The following is an 18,232-nucleotide window of genomic DNA, read 5'->3' on the forward strand; positions in this document are numbered from 1 at the left end:
TAGCAGAATAACTGAGGCAGAAGAACGGATAAGTGACCTGGAAGATAAAATAGTGGAAATAACTACTGCAGAGCAGAATAAAGAAAAAAGAATGAAAAGAACTGAGGACAGTCTCAGAGACCTCTGGGACAACATTAAACGCACCAACATTCGAATTATAGGGGTTCCAGAAGAAGAAGAGAAAAAGAAAGGGACTGAGAAAATATTTGAAGAGATTATAGTTGAAAACTTCCCTAACATGGGAAAGGAAATAGTTAATCAAGTCCAGGAAGCACAGAGAGTCCCATACAAGATAAATACAAGGAGAAATATGCCAAGACACATATTAATCAAACTGTCAAAAATTAAATACAAAGAAAGCATATTAAAAGCAGCAAGGGAAAAACAACAAATAACACATAAGGGAATCCCCATAAGGTTAACAGCTGATCTCTCAGCAGAAACCCTACAAGCCAGAAGGGAGTGGCAGGACATACTGAAAGTGATGAAGGAGAAAAACATGCAGCCAAGACTACTCTACCCAGCAAGGATCTCATTCAGATTTGATGGAGAAATTAAATCCTTTACAGACAAGCAAAAGCTGAGAGAGTTCAGCACCACCAAACCAGCTTTACAACAAATGCTAAAGGATCTTTTTTAGGCAAGAAACACAAGAGAAGGAAAAGACCTACAATAACGAACCCAAAACAATTTAGAAAATGGGAATAGGAACATACATATCGATAATTACCTTAAATGTAAATGGACTAAATGCTCCCACCAAAAGACACAGATTAGCTGAATGGATACAAAAACAAGACCCTTATATATGCTGTCTACAAGAGACCCACTTCAGACCTAGAGACACATACAGACTGAAAGTAAGGGGATGGAAAAAGATATTCCATGCAAATGGAAGCCAAAAGAAAGCTGGAGTAGCAATTCTCATATCAGACAAAATAGACTTTAAAATAAGGACTATTAAAAGAGACAAAGAAGGACACTACGTAATGATCAAGGGATCGATCCAAGAAGAAGATATAACAATTGTAAATATTTATGCACCCAACATAGGAGCACCTCAATACATAAGGCAAATACTAACAGCCATAAAAGGGGAAATCGACAGTAACACATTCATAGTAGGGGACGTAAACACCCCACTTTCACCCATGGACAGATCATCCAAAATGAAAATAAATAAGGAAACACAAGCTTTAAATGATGCATTAAACAAGATGGACTTAATTGATATTTATAGGACACTCCATCCAAAAACAACAGAATACACATTTTTCTCAAGTGCTCATGGAACATTCTCCAGGATAGATCATATCTTAGGTCACAAATCAAGCCTTGGTAAATTTAAGAAAATTGAAACTGTATCAAGTATCTTTTCTGACCACAACGCCATGAGACTAGATATCAATTACAGGAAAAGATCTGTAAAAAATACAAACACATGGAGGCTAAACAATACACTACTTAATAATGAAGTGATCACTGAAGAAATCAAAGAGGAAATCAAAAAATACCTAGAAACAAATGACAATGGAGACACAACGACCCAAAACCTGTGGGATGCAGCAAAAGCAGTTCTAAGGGGGAAGTTTATAGCAATACAAGCCCACCTTAAGAAGCAGGAAACATCTTGAATAAACAACCTAACCTTGCACCTCAAGCAATTAGAGAAAGAAGAACAAAAAAACCCCAAAGCTAGCAGAAGGAAAGAAATCATAAAAATCAGATCAGAAATAAATGAAAAAGAAATGAAGGAAACAATAGCAAAGATCAATAAAACTAAAAGCTGGTTCTTTGAGAAGATAAACAAAATAGATAAACCACTAGCCAGACTCATCAAGAAAAAAAGGGAGAAGACTCAAATCAATAGAATTAGAAATGAAAAAGGAGAGGTAACAACTGACACTGCAGAGATAAAAGAGATCATGAGAGATTACTACAAGCAACTCTATGCCAATAAAATGGACAATCTGGAAGAAATGGACAAATTCTTAGAAATGCACAACCTGCCAAGACTGAATCAGGAAGAAATAGAAAATATGAACAGACCAATCACAAGCACTGAAATTGAAACTGTGATTAAAAACCTTCCAACAAAGAAAAGCCCAGGACCAGATGGCTTTACAGGCGAATTCTATCAAACATTTAGAGAAGAGCTAACACCTATCCTTCTCAAACTCTTCCAAAATATAGCAGAGGGAGGACCACTCCCAAACTCCTTCTACGAGGCCACCATCACCTTGATACCAAAACCAGACAAGGATGTCACAAAGAAAGAAAACTACAGGCCAATATCACTGATGAACATAGATGCAAAAATCCTCAACAAAATACTAGCAAACAGAATCCAACAGCACATTAAAAGGATCATACACCATGATCAAGTGGGGTTTATTCCAGGAATGCAAGGATTCTTCAATATACGCAAATCTATCAATGTGATAAACCATATTAACAAATTGAAGGAGAAAAACCATATGATCATCTCAATAGATGCAGAGAAAGCTTTTGACAAAATTCAACACCCATTTATGATAAAAACCCTGCAGAAAGTAGGCATAGAGGGAACTTTCCTCAACATAATAAAGGCCATATATGACAAGCCCACAGCAAACATCATCCTCAATGGTGAAAAACTGAAAGCATTTCCACTAAGATCAGGAACAAGACAAGGTTGCCCACTCTCACCACTATTATTCAACATTGTTTTGGAAGTTTTAGCCACAGCAATCAGAGAAGAAAAGGAAATAAAAGGAATCCAAATCGGAAAAGAAGAAGTAAAGCTGTCACTATTTGCAGATGACATGATCCTATACATAGAGAACCCTAAAGATGCTACCAGAAAACTACTAGAGATAATCAATGAATTTGGTAAAGTGGCAGGATACAAAATTAATGCACAGAAATCTCTGGCATTCCTATATACTAATGATGAAAAATCTGAAAGTGAAATCAAGAAAACACTCCCATTTACCACTGCAACAAAAAGAATAAAATATCTAGGAATAAACCTACCTAAGGAGACAAAAGACCTCTATGCAGAAAATTATAAGACACTGATGAAAGAAATTAAAGATGATACAAATAGATGGAGAGATATACCATGTTCTTGGATTGGAAGAATCAACATTGTGAAAATGACTATACTACTCAAAGCAATCTATAGATTCAATGCAATCCCTATCAAACTACCACTGGCATTTTTCACAGAACTAGAACAAAAAAATTCACAATTTGTATGGAAACACAAAAGACCCCGAATAGCCAAAGCAATCTTGAGAACGAAAGAAGGAACTGGAGGAATCAGGCTCCCTGACTTCAGACTATACTACAAAGCTACAGTTATCAAGATGGTATGGTACTGGCACAAAAACAGAAAGATAGATCAGTGGAACAGGATAGAAAGCCCAGAGATAAACCCATGCACATATGGACACCTTATCTTTGATAAAGGTGGCAGTAATGTACAATGGAGAAAGGACAGCCTCTTCAATAAGTGGTGCTGGGAAAACTGGACAGGTACATGTAAAAGTATGAGATTAGATCACTCCCTAACACCATACACAAAAATAAGCTCAAAATGGATTAAAGACCTAAATGTAAGGCCAGAAACTATCAAACTCTTAGAGGAAAACATAGGCAGAACACTCTATGACATAAATCACAGCAAGATCCTTTCTGACCCACCTCCTAGAGTAATGGAAATAAAAACAAAAATAAACAAATGGGACCTAATGAAACTTCAAAGCTTTTGCACAGCAAAGGAAACCATAAACAGGACCAAAAGACAACCCTCAGAATGGGAGAAAATATTTGCAAATGAAGCAACCGACAAAGGATTAATCTCCAAAATTTACAAGCAGCTCATGCAGCTCAATAACAAGAAAACAAACAACCCAATCCAAAAATGGGCAGAAGACCTAAATAGACATTTCTCCAAAGAAGATATACAGACTGCCAACAAACACATGAAAGAATGCTCAACATCATTAATCATTAGAGAAATGCAAATCAAAACTACAATGAGATATCATCTCACACCAGTCAGAATGGCCATCATCAAAAAATCTAGAAACAATAAATGCTGGAGAGGGTGTGGAGAAAAGGGAACCCTCTTGCACTGCTGGTGGGAATGTGAATTGGTTCAGCCACTATGGAGAACAGTATGGAGGTTCCTTAAAAAACTACAAATAGAACTACCATATGACTCAGCAATCCCACTACTGGGCATATACCCTGAGAAAACCAAAATTCAAAAAGAGTCATGTACCAAAATGTTCATTGCAGCTCTATTTACAATAGCCCGGAGATGGAAACAACCTAAGTGCCCGTCATCGGATGAATGGATAAAGAAGATGTGGCACATATATACAATGGAATATTACTCAGCCATAAAAAGAAACGAAATTGAGCTATTTGTAATGAGGTGGATAGACCTAGAGTCTGTCATTCAGAGTGAAGTAAGTCAGAAAGAAAAAGACAAATACCGTATGCTAACACATATATATGGAATTTAAGAAAAAAAATGTCATGAAGAACCTAGGGGTAAAGCAGGAATAAAGACGCAGACCTCCTAGAGAACGGACTTGAGGTTATGGGGAGGGGGAAGGGTGAGCTGTGACAGGGCGAGAGAGAGTCATGGGCATATACACACTAACAAACGTAGTAAGGTAGATAGCTAGTGGGAAGCAGCCGCATGGCACAGGGATATTGGCTCGGTGCTTTGTGACAGCCTGGAGGGGTGGGATAGGGAGGGTGGGAGGGAGGGAGACGCAACAGGGAAGACATATGGGAACATATGTTTATGCATGACTGATTCACTTTGTTATAAAGCAGAAACTAACACACCATTGTAAAGCAATTATACCCCAATAAAGATGTTAAAAAAAAAAAAAAGTTTGGGGGATGTGTGCATGCACTGCTGAGTGAATAAAGCTAAGTTACCTACTAAAAAAAAAAAAAAAAAAAAAGAGGAAGAAAAGTGACTGTAATTGATTATATGTAAATGAGATATAAAACCCAAATGTCTATAGCAGCTATAACATGGAAGACATTTTATGTTGAGAGAAGGAAGAAAGAAGAGCCTATAGTCTTGTTTTCTTTTTATGGTTTAGACACATGCTTAAAGTTGTCTCATCCAACTAGTTCCAAAATTCTATCACCATGAGATTCTCAGAGAGACGTGGTCTCCTGTTATTTTGCTATAGAGTGGAAAGACCCAAGAAGCAGAAAGTCTGGAATTGTACCATAAATATGTCACTCACTGGTTGTATAACTATGCTCAGTAACTATGCTCAAGGGATAAACCCTCCAAGACCATTTCCTCACACTTCAAATGGGGATAAAGTACCCATCTGACATAACACACATAAAAGTGCTTTGTAAATGTAAAGGACTGTACAAATGCTAGTTCGCCGACATGGTAGGTTGGGGAACCTAAAAAATCTCTAATATTTTCCTTAACAGATTTCCATTTTCTTTGAAAGGCCAGCACTGTTGCTTCCTCAGACATCAGACCCCAATTACCACCTAAGGGTTTCCCAGAAACAAAGAATGACTCCATCATATTTTAGGGAAAGTGTTTTTTTAAGGAGGCAAATAACCAGACAATTAAGAATCATTATTGTGTCGTCTGATGAAAACTGTCAGATTTAGTATATCCAGGGTTCAACACATGTTCTGGAACAAGGCTTTTCAAAATTTAATATGCTCACAAGTCACCTGAGAGGAATGTCCTTAAGTACAGAATTTGATACAGAAAGTCTGGGGTGGAGGCTGCGATTCTGCATTACTAACCAGTTCCCAGGTGATGTTTATGCTGCTGGTGTTCAGGCCACACTTCATGGGCAAGGCTCTAGACCCTCTTAGAGGTACGCTCTCCAACATGGCAGCCAATGTCACATGTATGTAGTGATTTACATTTAAATTAATTAAATTATATTAAAATTCATCTGTTCTGTAGCACTAGCCACATTTCAAGTGTTCACTAACATGGGGCTAGGGGCTACCACATTGGACAGCACAAACACAGAACATTTCCATCATTGCTGAAAGTTCTACTGGACAGCTCTGCTCTAGAGCATAGCACCAGTATGGGGAGGGGGGTGCCCTGTCCTGCCCAGTTTCTCCACTGTCTCTAAAGTAGTATCCTCATGCATATACTTGGCATCCATGGTTTAATCTACTGTATCCTTAACATATAAGGACGTAAATGACCTCACCTTAAGACACACTTGGAGCTGTGATGACAGAAGGAAAATGGATTTTCCATGGGCCTGAGCTTTTAGATAAAGAGGAGAGAGACTGAATGACAGTTTGCTACCAGCAGGAGAGAGAAGAGGGCCCCATGATGCCCAATGAGAGAATGACTAAGAGCCAGCCTTGCTCCTCTCAAGGGAAGAGTGAAGTGATATTAATCAGCACACTATTGTATACAAAGAGGGTTCTCTCAGGAGAAGAGCAGAGCATCTGTCCCACTCACACATCAAAGAGGCCCAGCAGCTGAAAATGCTTGTGTCAAATCTCCACTCAGCCTCTTTTTCTCCTTGCTTTCCTTTCCTGGTTCATTTGCTATTCTGTGGGCTGTTTAGCAATAAGCCCTTCATCTGATTAACATTTCAAACTCATTGTTGGTCTGTGCTGGCTTAAATGAACTAATCATCATTAGTACTTCGAAACCTGTCTGGCTATGCCTACAAGGCGGGGAAAAAGAAGAAAGAGAAGAAAAGGAAAAGGAAACAAGTAGGACTCATTAAATAAGTCATCCATAAGTCATTGGTCAAGACAAACAGAAACAGAATCCTGAGTGTTTTCATCATTCATCACGTCAAGGACACAGATAGGAGCTAGAGAAGCAGAAGTGGGACATTGAATACCTGTATCTATAGATATATATCCATATATTTATATCTATGTATCTAAATGCACATCTATAACTACACCTACATCTAAACCTAACTACCTCCAGTGGGCAATGATGGAATACAGAAATCATCCTCAAGAAGATGAGGAAAGGAAGCCTGGAATCCCATTCATTCCCTTTCCTCTGATTTCCTTTCCCCGTGGAAAGTATTAGTTTATCACTCTGATTTCAAAACAAAACTTATTACAGAACTAGTTTTCTATTCTTTCTCCTTTATTCACTTCGACTGAATTGTATTCCCCAAAGCAACTGAAGTGGGTCACCTTTCTATGTTACAGTAGTACTTAGACTGTGTTACTTTTAATGCATGTTTTGCATCAAATTATAGAGTATAGTTGAACCTATTGCCTTATTGGGCCAGGTAAGCTACGAGCCTGGCTTACCCTGAGTTGACCAGAAGAGCTTTTTTCTAGATCAGACATTCGGAATAAATATATTCACTGTTAATTCTACTTTATATTAAAATTTTCATCATGATGCTTATAATTCTGAGGCCAAAAAAAAGAAAGAAAGAAAGAAAAAGAAAAAAAAGAAAACACATCCAGACCATTTCCTGTGCTTGTCTGCAAGACAGACAATGGCTTAAAGCATATTCTGGATTTAAATGGTCAATATCAAGCTTAAGCAAGAACACTTTTTCTATTCTTGTGATGTCAACGTTCCCCACAGATGACTCAACCCTTGTGATCTAGAAGTATGTTTCCTAACATGTGATATGTGTAAAAGAGATAACTGGAGATGGTATAGCATCACAGCCTTGCATATTTTGTATCTTATAATGGTACCATATTCTCTCGCAATTCTTCGATCAAGTCAAGGAGAAGGTCTCTTTTGGTACCTTATGTATTTAATACCACTGCCACTTGCCAATCTCCCATTTTAACAAATAACTCAGCCTTACGCTCTGAGTCTTCTGAGGGGGAATTGTGTCTATCTAAAGTTCAGTAACCTTTGTTTCCATTGAATGATTATTTTTAACGTTTTCCTTTTATTTATGGCACATCATGCTGGTTTTTCTATTCATGGTGGTAATAAAATGTTTACTAAAAATACATTAAGTAAAAGACAGTCTTTAAAGAAAATTTTAATCTTACAGTAAAGCAAGTGAATACAGCAGAAATCATGAAAGAATAGCACTGATCTGAAGCATTCTTTTCTGCTTTGAGGGGGTAAAAAGGAAAAAAAGACTTATTGCTCCCTAGCTATTAGCCCCCTATACACATAGTGGGTTCAAGGTCTACATCAAACACTGTACTGTTGCTGTGATCTTTGTAAACAATGTTTCATAGAAACTGCAAGTGGAAAGATGAGAGAGGAAATGTCGCATCCTTTTATAGAATGACAACTGAGGGCTGAAAACAGTGCCAGTGAGCACACGGCAAGCAGCAGGAAATGACCAGCAGAAAAGCAGGGACACCAAAGGATATGCTAAGGAGCAGAAGGAAGAAGGTAAGACTTCCCTCATCCATCCTCACTTGGTTGATTTCAATATGGTGAGTTGCTTAGAGTTTGTCACAAGCTTTTCCCAAAGGTGAGCCTTTAAGTGTCTTCTTGCTATCTTTAGGAGGGAAGAGGAAACACAAGATTGATTCACTATGTTTCAACTCAGTGTCACTTTGCCATTTTTTTTTTTTTTTACTTTGCCATTTTTTGACAAATGGGACCAAATTTACTCTAAGAAGCAAACTTCATGGAGCTCTCTATAATTAATTACCATAATAGGAACTCAAAATACTAGCTTTCATGTACTGATAATTTGATTTTTTTAGATGAAACCCCTCACTTGTTTTTAATCAATAAACATTTATTGAGCACCTACTATTCTCAAAGCAATTTGTGTTTGCTGTGTCAAGGATACAAAGTAGTGTCCTGAGAGTCAAAGTGTGGTTTGTGGGCAAGCAGCCCTAGTATCACCTGGGAGCTCTTTAAAATGTGTAATTTCAGGCTCCAACCCAGACCTACTGAATGAGAATCTACACTTCTAAGGTGGTTTATACACACATTAAAGATTGGGAAGCTCCATTATAAGAAATATAGAGACTCTCTTCAAACAGCTTAACAGCTCACTTTGGAAATAACACTGACCCTAAAATCATGAAGTAATAACAAAGGGTAGTAGTTAGTATAAGTAGTGTGATGTGAATTTAGACAAGATATGGTCTCCAAAATTCATGGAAGAAGTGGGACAGGAACCATGTCTAAAAATCCAAGCAGAATTAGAGGAGAGAAGTATGCCCCCACTTTGGAATGGGGTGATGATTTTTAGGCAAAAAGAGCATAGAACTATAGACACATGTCATCTTGAATATGCAGAGAAAAAATCCCGCGTCACTGGAATGAAGGATACACGCCAGGGATTGTAGAAAATCAGATTCGATGGCAAGTGAGTGGGGAGGGGGGCAGTTTTTTTTTTTTTTTTTTTTGTTTGTTTGTTTTGCGGTACGCGGGCCTCTCACTGTTGTGGCCTCTCCTGTTGCGGAGCAACAGGCTCCGGACGCGCAGGCTCAGCGGCCATGGCTCACGGGGGCAGCCGCTCCGCAGCATGTGGGATCTTCCCGCACCGGGGCACAAATCCATGTCCCCTGCATCGGCAGGCGGACTCTCAACCACTGCGCCACCAGGGAAGCCCAAGTGGGGGGCGGGCAGTTTTGATAGCCAAGCAGAGGAGTTTACTTTTTACACCAGAGGAAATTCATGCCATCTCTGAACACAGGCAGACTAAGAAGTCACAAAAGTACACCCAGTCTCCCGTACATAATAAATGCTCAGCATTTGCAAAATTGAGTTAGTTAAACTGTATGTTCAGGAGTGATTACTTTAGCGCTTGGTGGGTAGGATGAGTTGCAGGGGAAAAGCCACGACGGTAGAGGCTATAAACATCCTTCACGTGGGATCAGATGCCTTGAATAATATCTGTTTAGCAAAAGATAGGCAAAGGCCCTAAAAACAATAATTACATGTAAAAGACTAATATAGTTAAAGCACTGCATCAGCAATGACTGTGCTGATTTGAATTTGCCTCAATTAAGGAGCTCTTTCATTGAAATAAAGTTTCTAAAAATGTTACTTAATGGCACTACTGCACTTCTGTTCAATTCATTCAGCTAAAACCCATGTGCTTGTTATGCCTCCTTTTATTCCCATGTTCTACTGTAACCAAACAACACAAGTGAGTGTAAACTATAGCACTTTAATCCAGGAAGTACCTTTAGTTTAAGGGAAGCAGCCTGCTATAGCAGCCAGATCTTCAGCCGTGGAGCCAACACTGGGCTTTGAAACCTGGCTGTGGCACTTTCTGGCCAAACACTAGCACGGTGTGGCACTGGCCAGTGCCTTCATTTCCTTGGCCCTTAGTTTATGTATCTGAGGATGAAAGTAAATATTACCCACTTCACAGGACTGTCGGCACAAGGCCTGGCACATAGTTGGAGCCCCAAATAGGTGCTGTTAACATCTCGATCACCACCATATATTGATACATCATCATCACCCTCCTCTCCGCCCTCCTCAACATCATCATCAACTTGATGAGAGGATCAAACCCAAGGCAGACATATTACCATATTCTTTTTAAGTTTATGATCCAGCAACCCCACTCCTGGGTATATATCTGGAGAAAACCATAATTCGAAAAGATACTTGTACCCCAATGTTCATTGCAGCACTATTTACAACAGCCAGGACATGGAAGCAACCTAAATGTAAATCGATGGAGGAATGGATAAAGAAGATGTGGTACATATATACAATGGAATATTACTCAGCCATAAAAAAGAATGAAATAATGCCATTTGCAGTGACATGGATGGACTTAGAGATTGTCATAGTGAGTGAGGTCATCAGACACAGAAGCAAATGTCATACGATATCACTTATATGTGGAATCTAAAAAAATGGCACAAATGAACCTATTTAGGGCTTCCCTGGTGGCGCAGTGGTTGAGGGTCCGCCTGCCGATGCAGGGGACATGGGTTTGTGCCCCGGTCCAGGAAGATCCCACGTGCCGTGGAGCGGCTGGGCCCGTGAGCCATGGCCGCTGAGCCTGCGGGTCCGGAGCCTGTGCTCTGCAACGGGAGAGGCCATAGCAGTGAGAGGCCCGCATACCGCAAAATAAATAAATAAATAAACCTACTTACAAAACAGAAATAGAGTCACAGATGTAGAAAAAAAACTTACGGTGACCAAGCGGGGAAAAGGGAGGAGAGATAAATTGGGAGATTGGGATTGACATATACACACTACTGTATACAAAATAGATAATGAATAAGAACCTACTGTATAGCACAGGGAACTCTAGTCAATACTCTGTAATGACCTACATGGGAAAAGACTCTAAAAAAAGAGTGGATATATGTATATATATAATTGATTCATTTTGCCGTACGCCTGAAACTAATACAACATTGTAAATCAACTATACTCTAATAAAAATTAATTAAAAAAAAGAGTATGGCTCTGTTTTTACACCAAATTTCTTTAAGCCAGAGGTCTTTCAAATAAAGGAAACAAAAGCAAACAAGAGAAGGCAAGCATTTCATTTCAGCTGAACAGTTATGCTCTGCAAATGTGACAGTGAGCTCAGTGACCAGTGCCCTGCTGACGTGGGAACTCATATGTGGGCAAGGCTGTGAGCCCCTGACACCCCTCTCCTTGACTCTTCTTATTCTCAAGTTAGGTCCTATCCTGTGGTTCCACCCACCTTTAACCATCCAGTTTTCTGGCTGTTCTCCTCTGCCTTTCTTCCCCTTCTCTTCTTTCTCCTCTAAACTTAACTGTTATTATAACTACATCACTCCTCCTTCCAACCCAACCTACTCACAAAAAATATTCTTTCTCCTGAGAAGAGGGCAAAATGCAGGCACCAAAGCTCCTGAGTCACAGCCATACAAACTTTCCATAAACCCCAGGAAGTGTAGAGTTGTACTTCTGTTATCAGTTCTCCAGAGGTCATTGAAGGAGCTTCCCTGGAGGAACTGAAAGAGACTTTTGACTCACAGTGATGAGTTTGGATCAAGTCCCTGTCTGATCTTTCTTTAACACTCCTGGTAGATAAAAGCAGGCATGCATGCCGTCCTTGCCTTGTAAGCAAAGAGGAAGTTCCTAATTCATTTGTAATTGAACTGGTTTTTATTCGGAAGCCATCTTTTGGGGTCAGGCATACAGTTAGTGGGAAGGACTTGAATCTTCATAGGTGCTATTAACATCTATAGATTATCGTCATCTATAATGACTTTTCAGATTCCAGACATTTTCTAGGAGTGGATCTTCAGGTTCAAAGAACCATTCCAGAGCCCAGAGGAATCTCTTCATTCACATACTACAGAGAATCACAGAGTGCTGACATGACAATGGCTTGAATATCTAGTCCAAACTTCTTATTTTTCCAGTGGGGAAAGAGACCCTTGAAATGACTCAACTAAGACAAGTCGGGGCAAACCCGTATTTTTCTATATCAGAGATTCTCACATTTTAGGTTGCATCAGAAAAACATGGAGAGCTTGTTAAAACACGGATTTCTGGGCCTTACACTCAGAGTTTCTGATTCAGTTGATCTGGGGTGACGTCAGAGAATTTGCAAGTTCCCAGGTGATGCTGATGCTGCCAGCCTGGAGACCACACTTGAAAGCTACTTGTCTATATCATACTGCCTCTCAACCGTGCAGAAACTTCATGAAATGCTCACTAGATAATCTTTAAAATACTGATATTAAATACTGTCATTTCCCCTTCCTAGAGGAGAAAGATTTTTTTAAAAACTGAGTTATCTACTAAGTTTTATTATCATCATCTCCCCTTCCTCCACCTACTCACTTGTCATGATCTTAATAAAATCCTTTCTTTTACGTATTTACAGCATGTTCTTAGCTTCATGTTGGGTTTTCAAGATCATGCTTGGTGATAGATGAAATTAAAGTGAAAGTCATCACTGGTCTCTTTAAAGGAGGAAGTTTTTACTATAAAAAGGAAATACTGCTTGGTTAAAAATATCATACTGTGAACTGCCCTATATTTTCCTTAGGGTGAATGAAAGGAAAATGTTGATTAAACAAAGTGGCTTTTAGGAAGTAAAAAGGTTGTAGGGGGAGATTAGAAAAAAAAAAGCAAAGAAAAAGAAAGGAAAAAAAATAGTAGTTTTGAGCAGCTACCATGTGTCCAACAGCAAAGAGTCACTTTCAAATCGTTTCACATGAATATCCCATCAGTCTGCTATGTCCCTGGTGCAAATGCCTGCATTTTTCTTCTATTTTTCTCTTTTTTTCTGTTATATTCATTTGTTTGTTTTATTTTTTAAATTCTACATATAAGTGATAACATGGAATATCATCTTTTTCTGACTTATTTCACTAAGCATAATAACTTCCAGGTTCACCCATATTGTTGCAAATGGAAAACTTTCATTATTTTTTATGGCTAAGTAATATTCCTGTGTGTGTGTGTGTGTGTGTATCACATCTTCTTTATCCATTCATCTGTTGATGGACATGTACTGCTATGAACATTAAGGGCACATATCTTTTCAAAATATTCTTTAGATATATACCCAGGAATGGGATTGTTTGATCACGTGGTAGTTCTATTTTTAGTTTTCTGAGAAAACTTCATACTGTTTTCCATAGTGGCTGTATCAATTTACATTCCAACCAACAGTGTCCTAAGGTTCCCATTTAGTGCTAAAAGACAGTTTATACCACACTCTCCCCATATATGTACAAAGTCCCACCTTTATGAACTGTACCCACGCAACATGTATGACCTGCACAACATGCCGATAACTCTTTGCAATGAGCCTTTATTTAAGTAATAAATAACTAAGCTATCAAACAGAGACGGCTTACCCTAGGTCATGTTACTATTGAGAGGTAATGTAGGAAGTATAACACAGGTTTGTCTAATTCTAGGTCTCCTGCTGTATTTGCAATGGATTAAGGCCACTAAAGAGTATGTTTTTTGTTTTCCTTTCCTACTGGACATTACACATGAGGCTATACATATAAACAAATAAATCCATGACTGTAGAACACAGAGAGATCAACACCAGGTCTGGGACGCACAGCTCTGAAATACATTTCTCCTAATTCTCTCTCTCATCACAGCCCCTCAGTCTTTCATGTGGCTCTAAGATTCTACTGCTGGAACAGAGGCAGGAGAGGGACAGAATGTGAGTTCAGAAGGGGAGGAGGTGGGGCTCCTTAGGTGCCCTCCCTCTCAGCCCTGCACACACCCCAAGGTGGGGTTAATGGGCACCACCCCAGCCTCGGGGGGCCTTTTTGGTGTCCCAGATGCACATCCCTGAATATCTTGAATAGTGTACTCATTTCATCCTTGGAGCTGGTCAGCACAAAGAAAAGCAAAGGAAGCGGAATAGCTGCTATTAAAAGGCAGACTGCCAGAAATCTGAGAAAGCACACAACCACACGATATCTCAAGTCTAAAGGGAGAATTCCAAGCCAAGATTTCTGCACCTCTCTCCACCATCCAGCCGATCAGCATCAGGGTTCTCACTCTCAGACATGTGACCTTTTTACTGGGACACCCAGCAGTCATCTTGCAGATGTCCCAGGTGCAGGCTGAAAGCAGTGGCTTGCATTTCTCTTCCGGTGCTTAACGTCCGTTTGTACCCTATTCTGTATTCCTCGCCCCCGTCCTTGAATGTACACAGAGAGTCCTGTACCTGTACAGCATGCAGTATTAATAAGAAATGACCCTTCTCTGAGGAACTCAGTGCATTTGTTTTCCTCTTGTTTTTGAAAGGAAAACTGATACAGGGAAGAAAGGAATCAGGAGCAGAAATAGCACGTAGGTGCACACAAGAAGAAATCTGCTCCGCTGTTTGATATCAGGCTCTGCGGTGAAGCAGTGTGTGAGCTTAGAAGGGCATTTCCTCCTGAGCCTTATGGAATTCAGTGTAACTTAGCTATTGGCTACTGAACTGAATTCAGAATTCAATTACTTTACTTTTGACACAGCCAATACGGCACAGTGTGGGATGAAGCAGAGGCTGATTTAAGTGTAACATTATAAGACCCTAGGTCTGATATCTTCATAATAAGGCATGTCGCTATGGACATAAAGGAAATTATATTTGTGTGTGCTCGGAACTTACGCAGGCCAGAACTAGACCTTCAGAGTTTATTAAGTTCAATGATGGATTGAAGGGAGACAGAGTTAGGGTTATGCAAATATTACCCAGGATTTTTACCACATGTGTAAGTTCAAAGGACTATAGATCTGAAAAGACTGGAAGAAGGAGGAACAAGTGATTCCTACCCATGCTTACAACTAGCAGAGGTGAGCATAAACCACAGGAAGTAGGGATGACAGCTGAGAGGCAATAGGCTTGGCACTGAAGACTGACAGGTTGGCCAGATGGCCACCGTCATTCAAATACACATCATACTTTGATTAGGATTATCTCTTAATATCCTTGATAATATTTAAATTCTATAACAGAGAACAAATCTTTGTATTATACTTACATTTGCCATTTTTTTCCATTAATAATAGAATAAATCACTTTGCAGAAGTGGAAGCATTTTATTTATTGCCAGTAGACATTTTACAGTCCATGGTCAAGGTATCATAATAAGACATAAAAACTGTCTTCCAGATGGGAATTCTAGCATATTTGCTTATAAAATTTTGCCATTTATAACCTATGATTGCCCTTCTACAAACTGTTACCACTCTTCTCCTTAGGACACAATTAGAGATCATGGTTTTGTCTTTTTCTTCTCTTGGTCCTTTACAAACAAAATTGACGACTTAGTTCAGTCTATAAATTCAACAAGAAATAGCTACCATATTTAGGAAATGAGAACCTAAAGGGAAAAAAAAAAGATACACTCTTGGTCTTTAAGCAACTTCAGCTCAATTTCAAGATCAAAGTTAGTCTACCTCTAGTCCCACTCTAGCAATTACATTTTATTTATCATTATTTTTTGCAGAAACAGTCTCTCTAAAGTTAGACTGGACTCCTGATTCCACTCAGAGAACACAACGCTAGCTGCTTAATTCTCATTTTCCCTTCTACCTTGAAAGCCTGCTTCAACCGGTCTGCATCATTCAGGATAGACTAGTTTGTATTGCAGTAACCAATGACCTCGTGATCTTACAGCAACGAAGGCTGATTTCTTCTCTTGCTATGAGCCCATTATGGTTTGGCTGTGGTTCTATTCCACTGAGAAGACTTATCTGAACCACTGCCAGTTATGTAGCACAAAGAAAAGACATCATATCAATGCATGCACTGATCCTTAAAGTTTCCTCTTGTAAATGACAGCCATTTCACTGACCAGAGCAAGTCACATATCCAAGTCCTATATTAATTAGCCCAGCAAAGGACAGTCTTCCTCCAGAGATCAGCAGGGAATATTTGAGAACCACAGTACGGTCTACTCCTCTGTACCAACCCTACTCACCTAGAAACTCTCAGCCCAAGGCCCATTACCAAATTTTCCCATTTCAACTCTCACAAACACTTCTTCATGTTCTTCAGAAGGGTCTATAGGTATTACACATGTAAGCATGCATCTTTAATATATTATCTTGTAATATTTTAAAAATAACTTCATTTTTTTTTCTCACACTTGTCTTTTTCACTCAACTGTCAATTCTTTGAAGGCAGGAACCATGTTCCAAATTTCTTCCTTGAATACACACAGCTCACAGAACTCAGAATTGAAAACTGCAGAGGTTCTACTAGTCTTAAGTATTCCATGTAGAATGTCTCCAAAAATAACACATTCTATGCATGTGCTGGGTTTTGATAGAGACAAGAACTTTAAAACTGGGTACTTATAACACAACTTACTTTTATAACACACAGGAAAGCCATGTTATATATAATATTATCACAAAACTCATGTCAAAGGTCAAAAATACATTTAACATGATATAGAAAAGTAAAGTATTTGAAGAAACACAGAACTTTTCAAGACTACGTAGGAATAGGAAAAATATAAAATTATCCAAACAATGATCTAGAGAATAATTAGGCGGAAGATGAAAGTTGCTGAAGAAACTATAACTAAATAAAGTTAGCCTACATTTAATAATAATTGGAGAAAAATTGTTCCATGCACATGTATCTCACATTAGATCCTATATTAGATTTGCTTAAGGACTCCAAATATTGCTGTGGTTTCCCTGCTTGTAACTATAGAAGCATTGGGTACATACACCTGTATATCATTAACTTTTTAAAAAGTGTTTGGAGGATTGATAAACTAATTTGTTTGGCGGTTCCAGTATTCAAGGGGGAATACAACGGAACCTGAGACAAACATGTTGACCATGTGTCTTTTAGAGAGGCTGTGCAATTAGGAAATGGAAACACAAGCAGGCAGATATCTAACAACATCAGGATTGTAAGGATCCACTTAATAACAATCTGCTAAATACATCATGTATACTTAGCTCCTTGAAATCATTTCATTAGTCTGAAAATTAAGCATATGCTGCTCCTCAGTGGAGGAACAAGGGAGACGGGTGTGTTCGGGACACTGGTAAAAGCAGTCAAAGCTATTTATCTTGAGATTATAGGTCTCGTTTCAAGCAAGAAGCTAAAGACAGTTACTGCTACTTTATGGCCCACGTGAAATGAACTATCATTATCAGTTTAGACGCTCATTTCAGCAGGCTGTCACCATAATGTGGGTTTGGATAACCCTAATGGATATGTGGACAAACGTCTCCTTGGAGAGATAATACAGTATATTGAAAAGAGCCCTCGGCGAGAATCAGGGGAATCGGGGTTTGTTCCAACTCTGCCTCTAATATGTAAGTAGCATGGGTGTCTCCTCTCTAGGAAGGGTGGGCAGGGAGCGAGGGAAGAAATCAGGTGACCTCCCAAATCCCTTCTGGTCTTAAAGTTGGATAGTATCCTGTGTAGGAAAGTCCTTATCATCCCCAAGTTATCACCCAAATCATCCGGGCCTTGCTCTTGGATTTCAGTTCAGATATTACTCCTTTCTCCTGTAGATAAAAGGAATAAGATGTCATCTTCTCCCTTTTCCCTTTAAATGTGCAATCTACAAATTATCCCTTAATCTAGGACAGATTCTTAGGCCTAGTTATATGGTCTGTCTCCCTCTTTTCCTGTTATCTTCATGACATACCATGACCTATTACAAAAGGTATAAGGAAACAGTCCAAAGCAAATTAGTTTCAAATAAAATTTTAAACAAATGCTACTTTTCATGTAATACTTCTATCACTTTTTTAAAGGGAATGGTGTATGATGAGTTCTGGGTTCCGATAATGCTGAGTTGCCCTCAGTTCTTTGAGATGCTCACACTATTAAAAAGAACA

This window comes from Leucopleurus acutus (genome assembly GCF_964270905.1).
Source record: "Leucopleurus acutus genome assembly, chromosome: 5".
In the NCBI taxonomy this organism is placed as follows: Eukaryota; Metazoa; Chordata; class Mammalia; order Artiodactyla; family Delphinidae; genus Leucopleurus; species Leucopleurus acutus.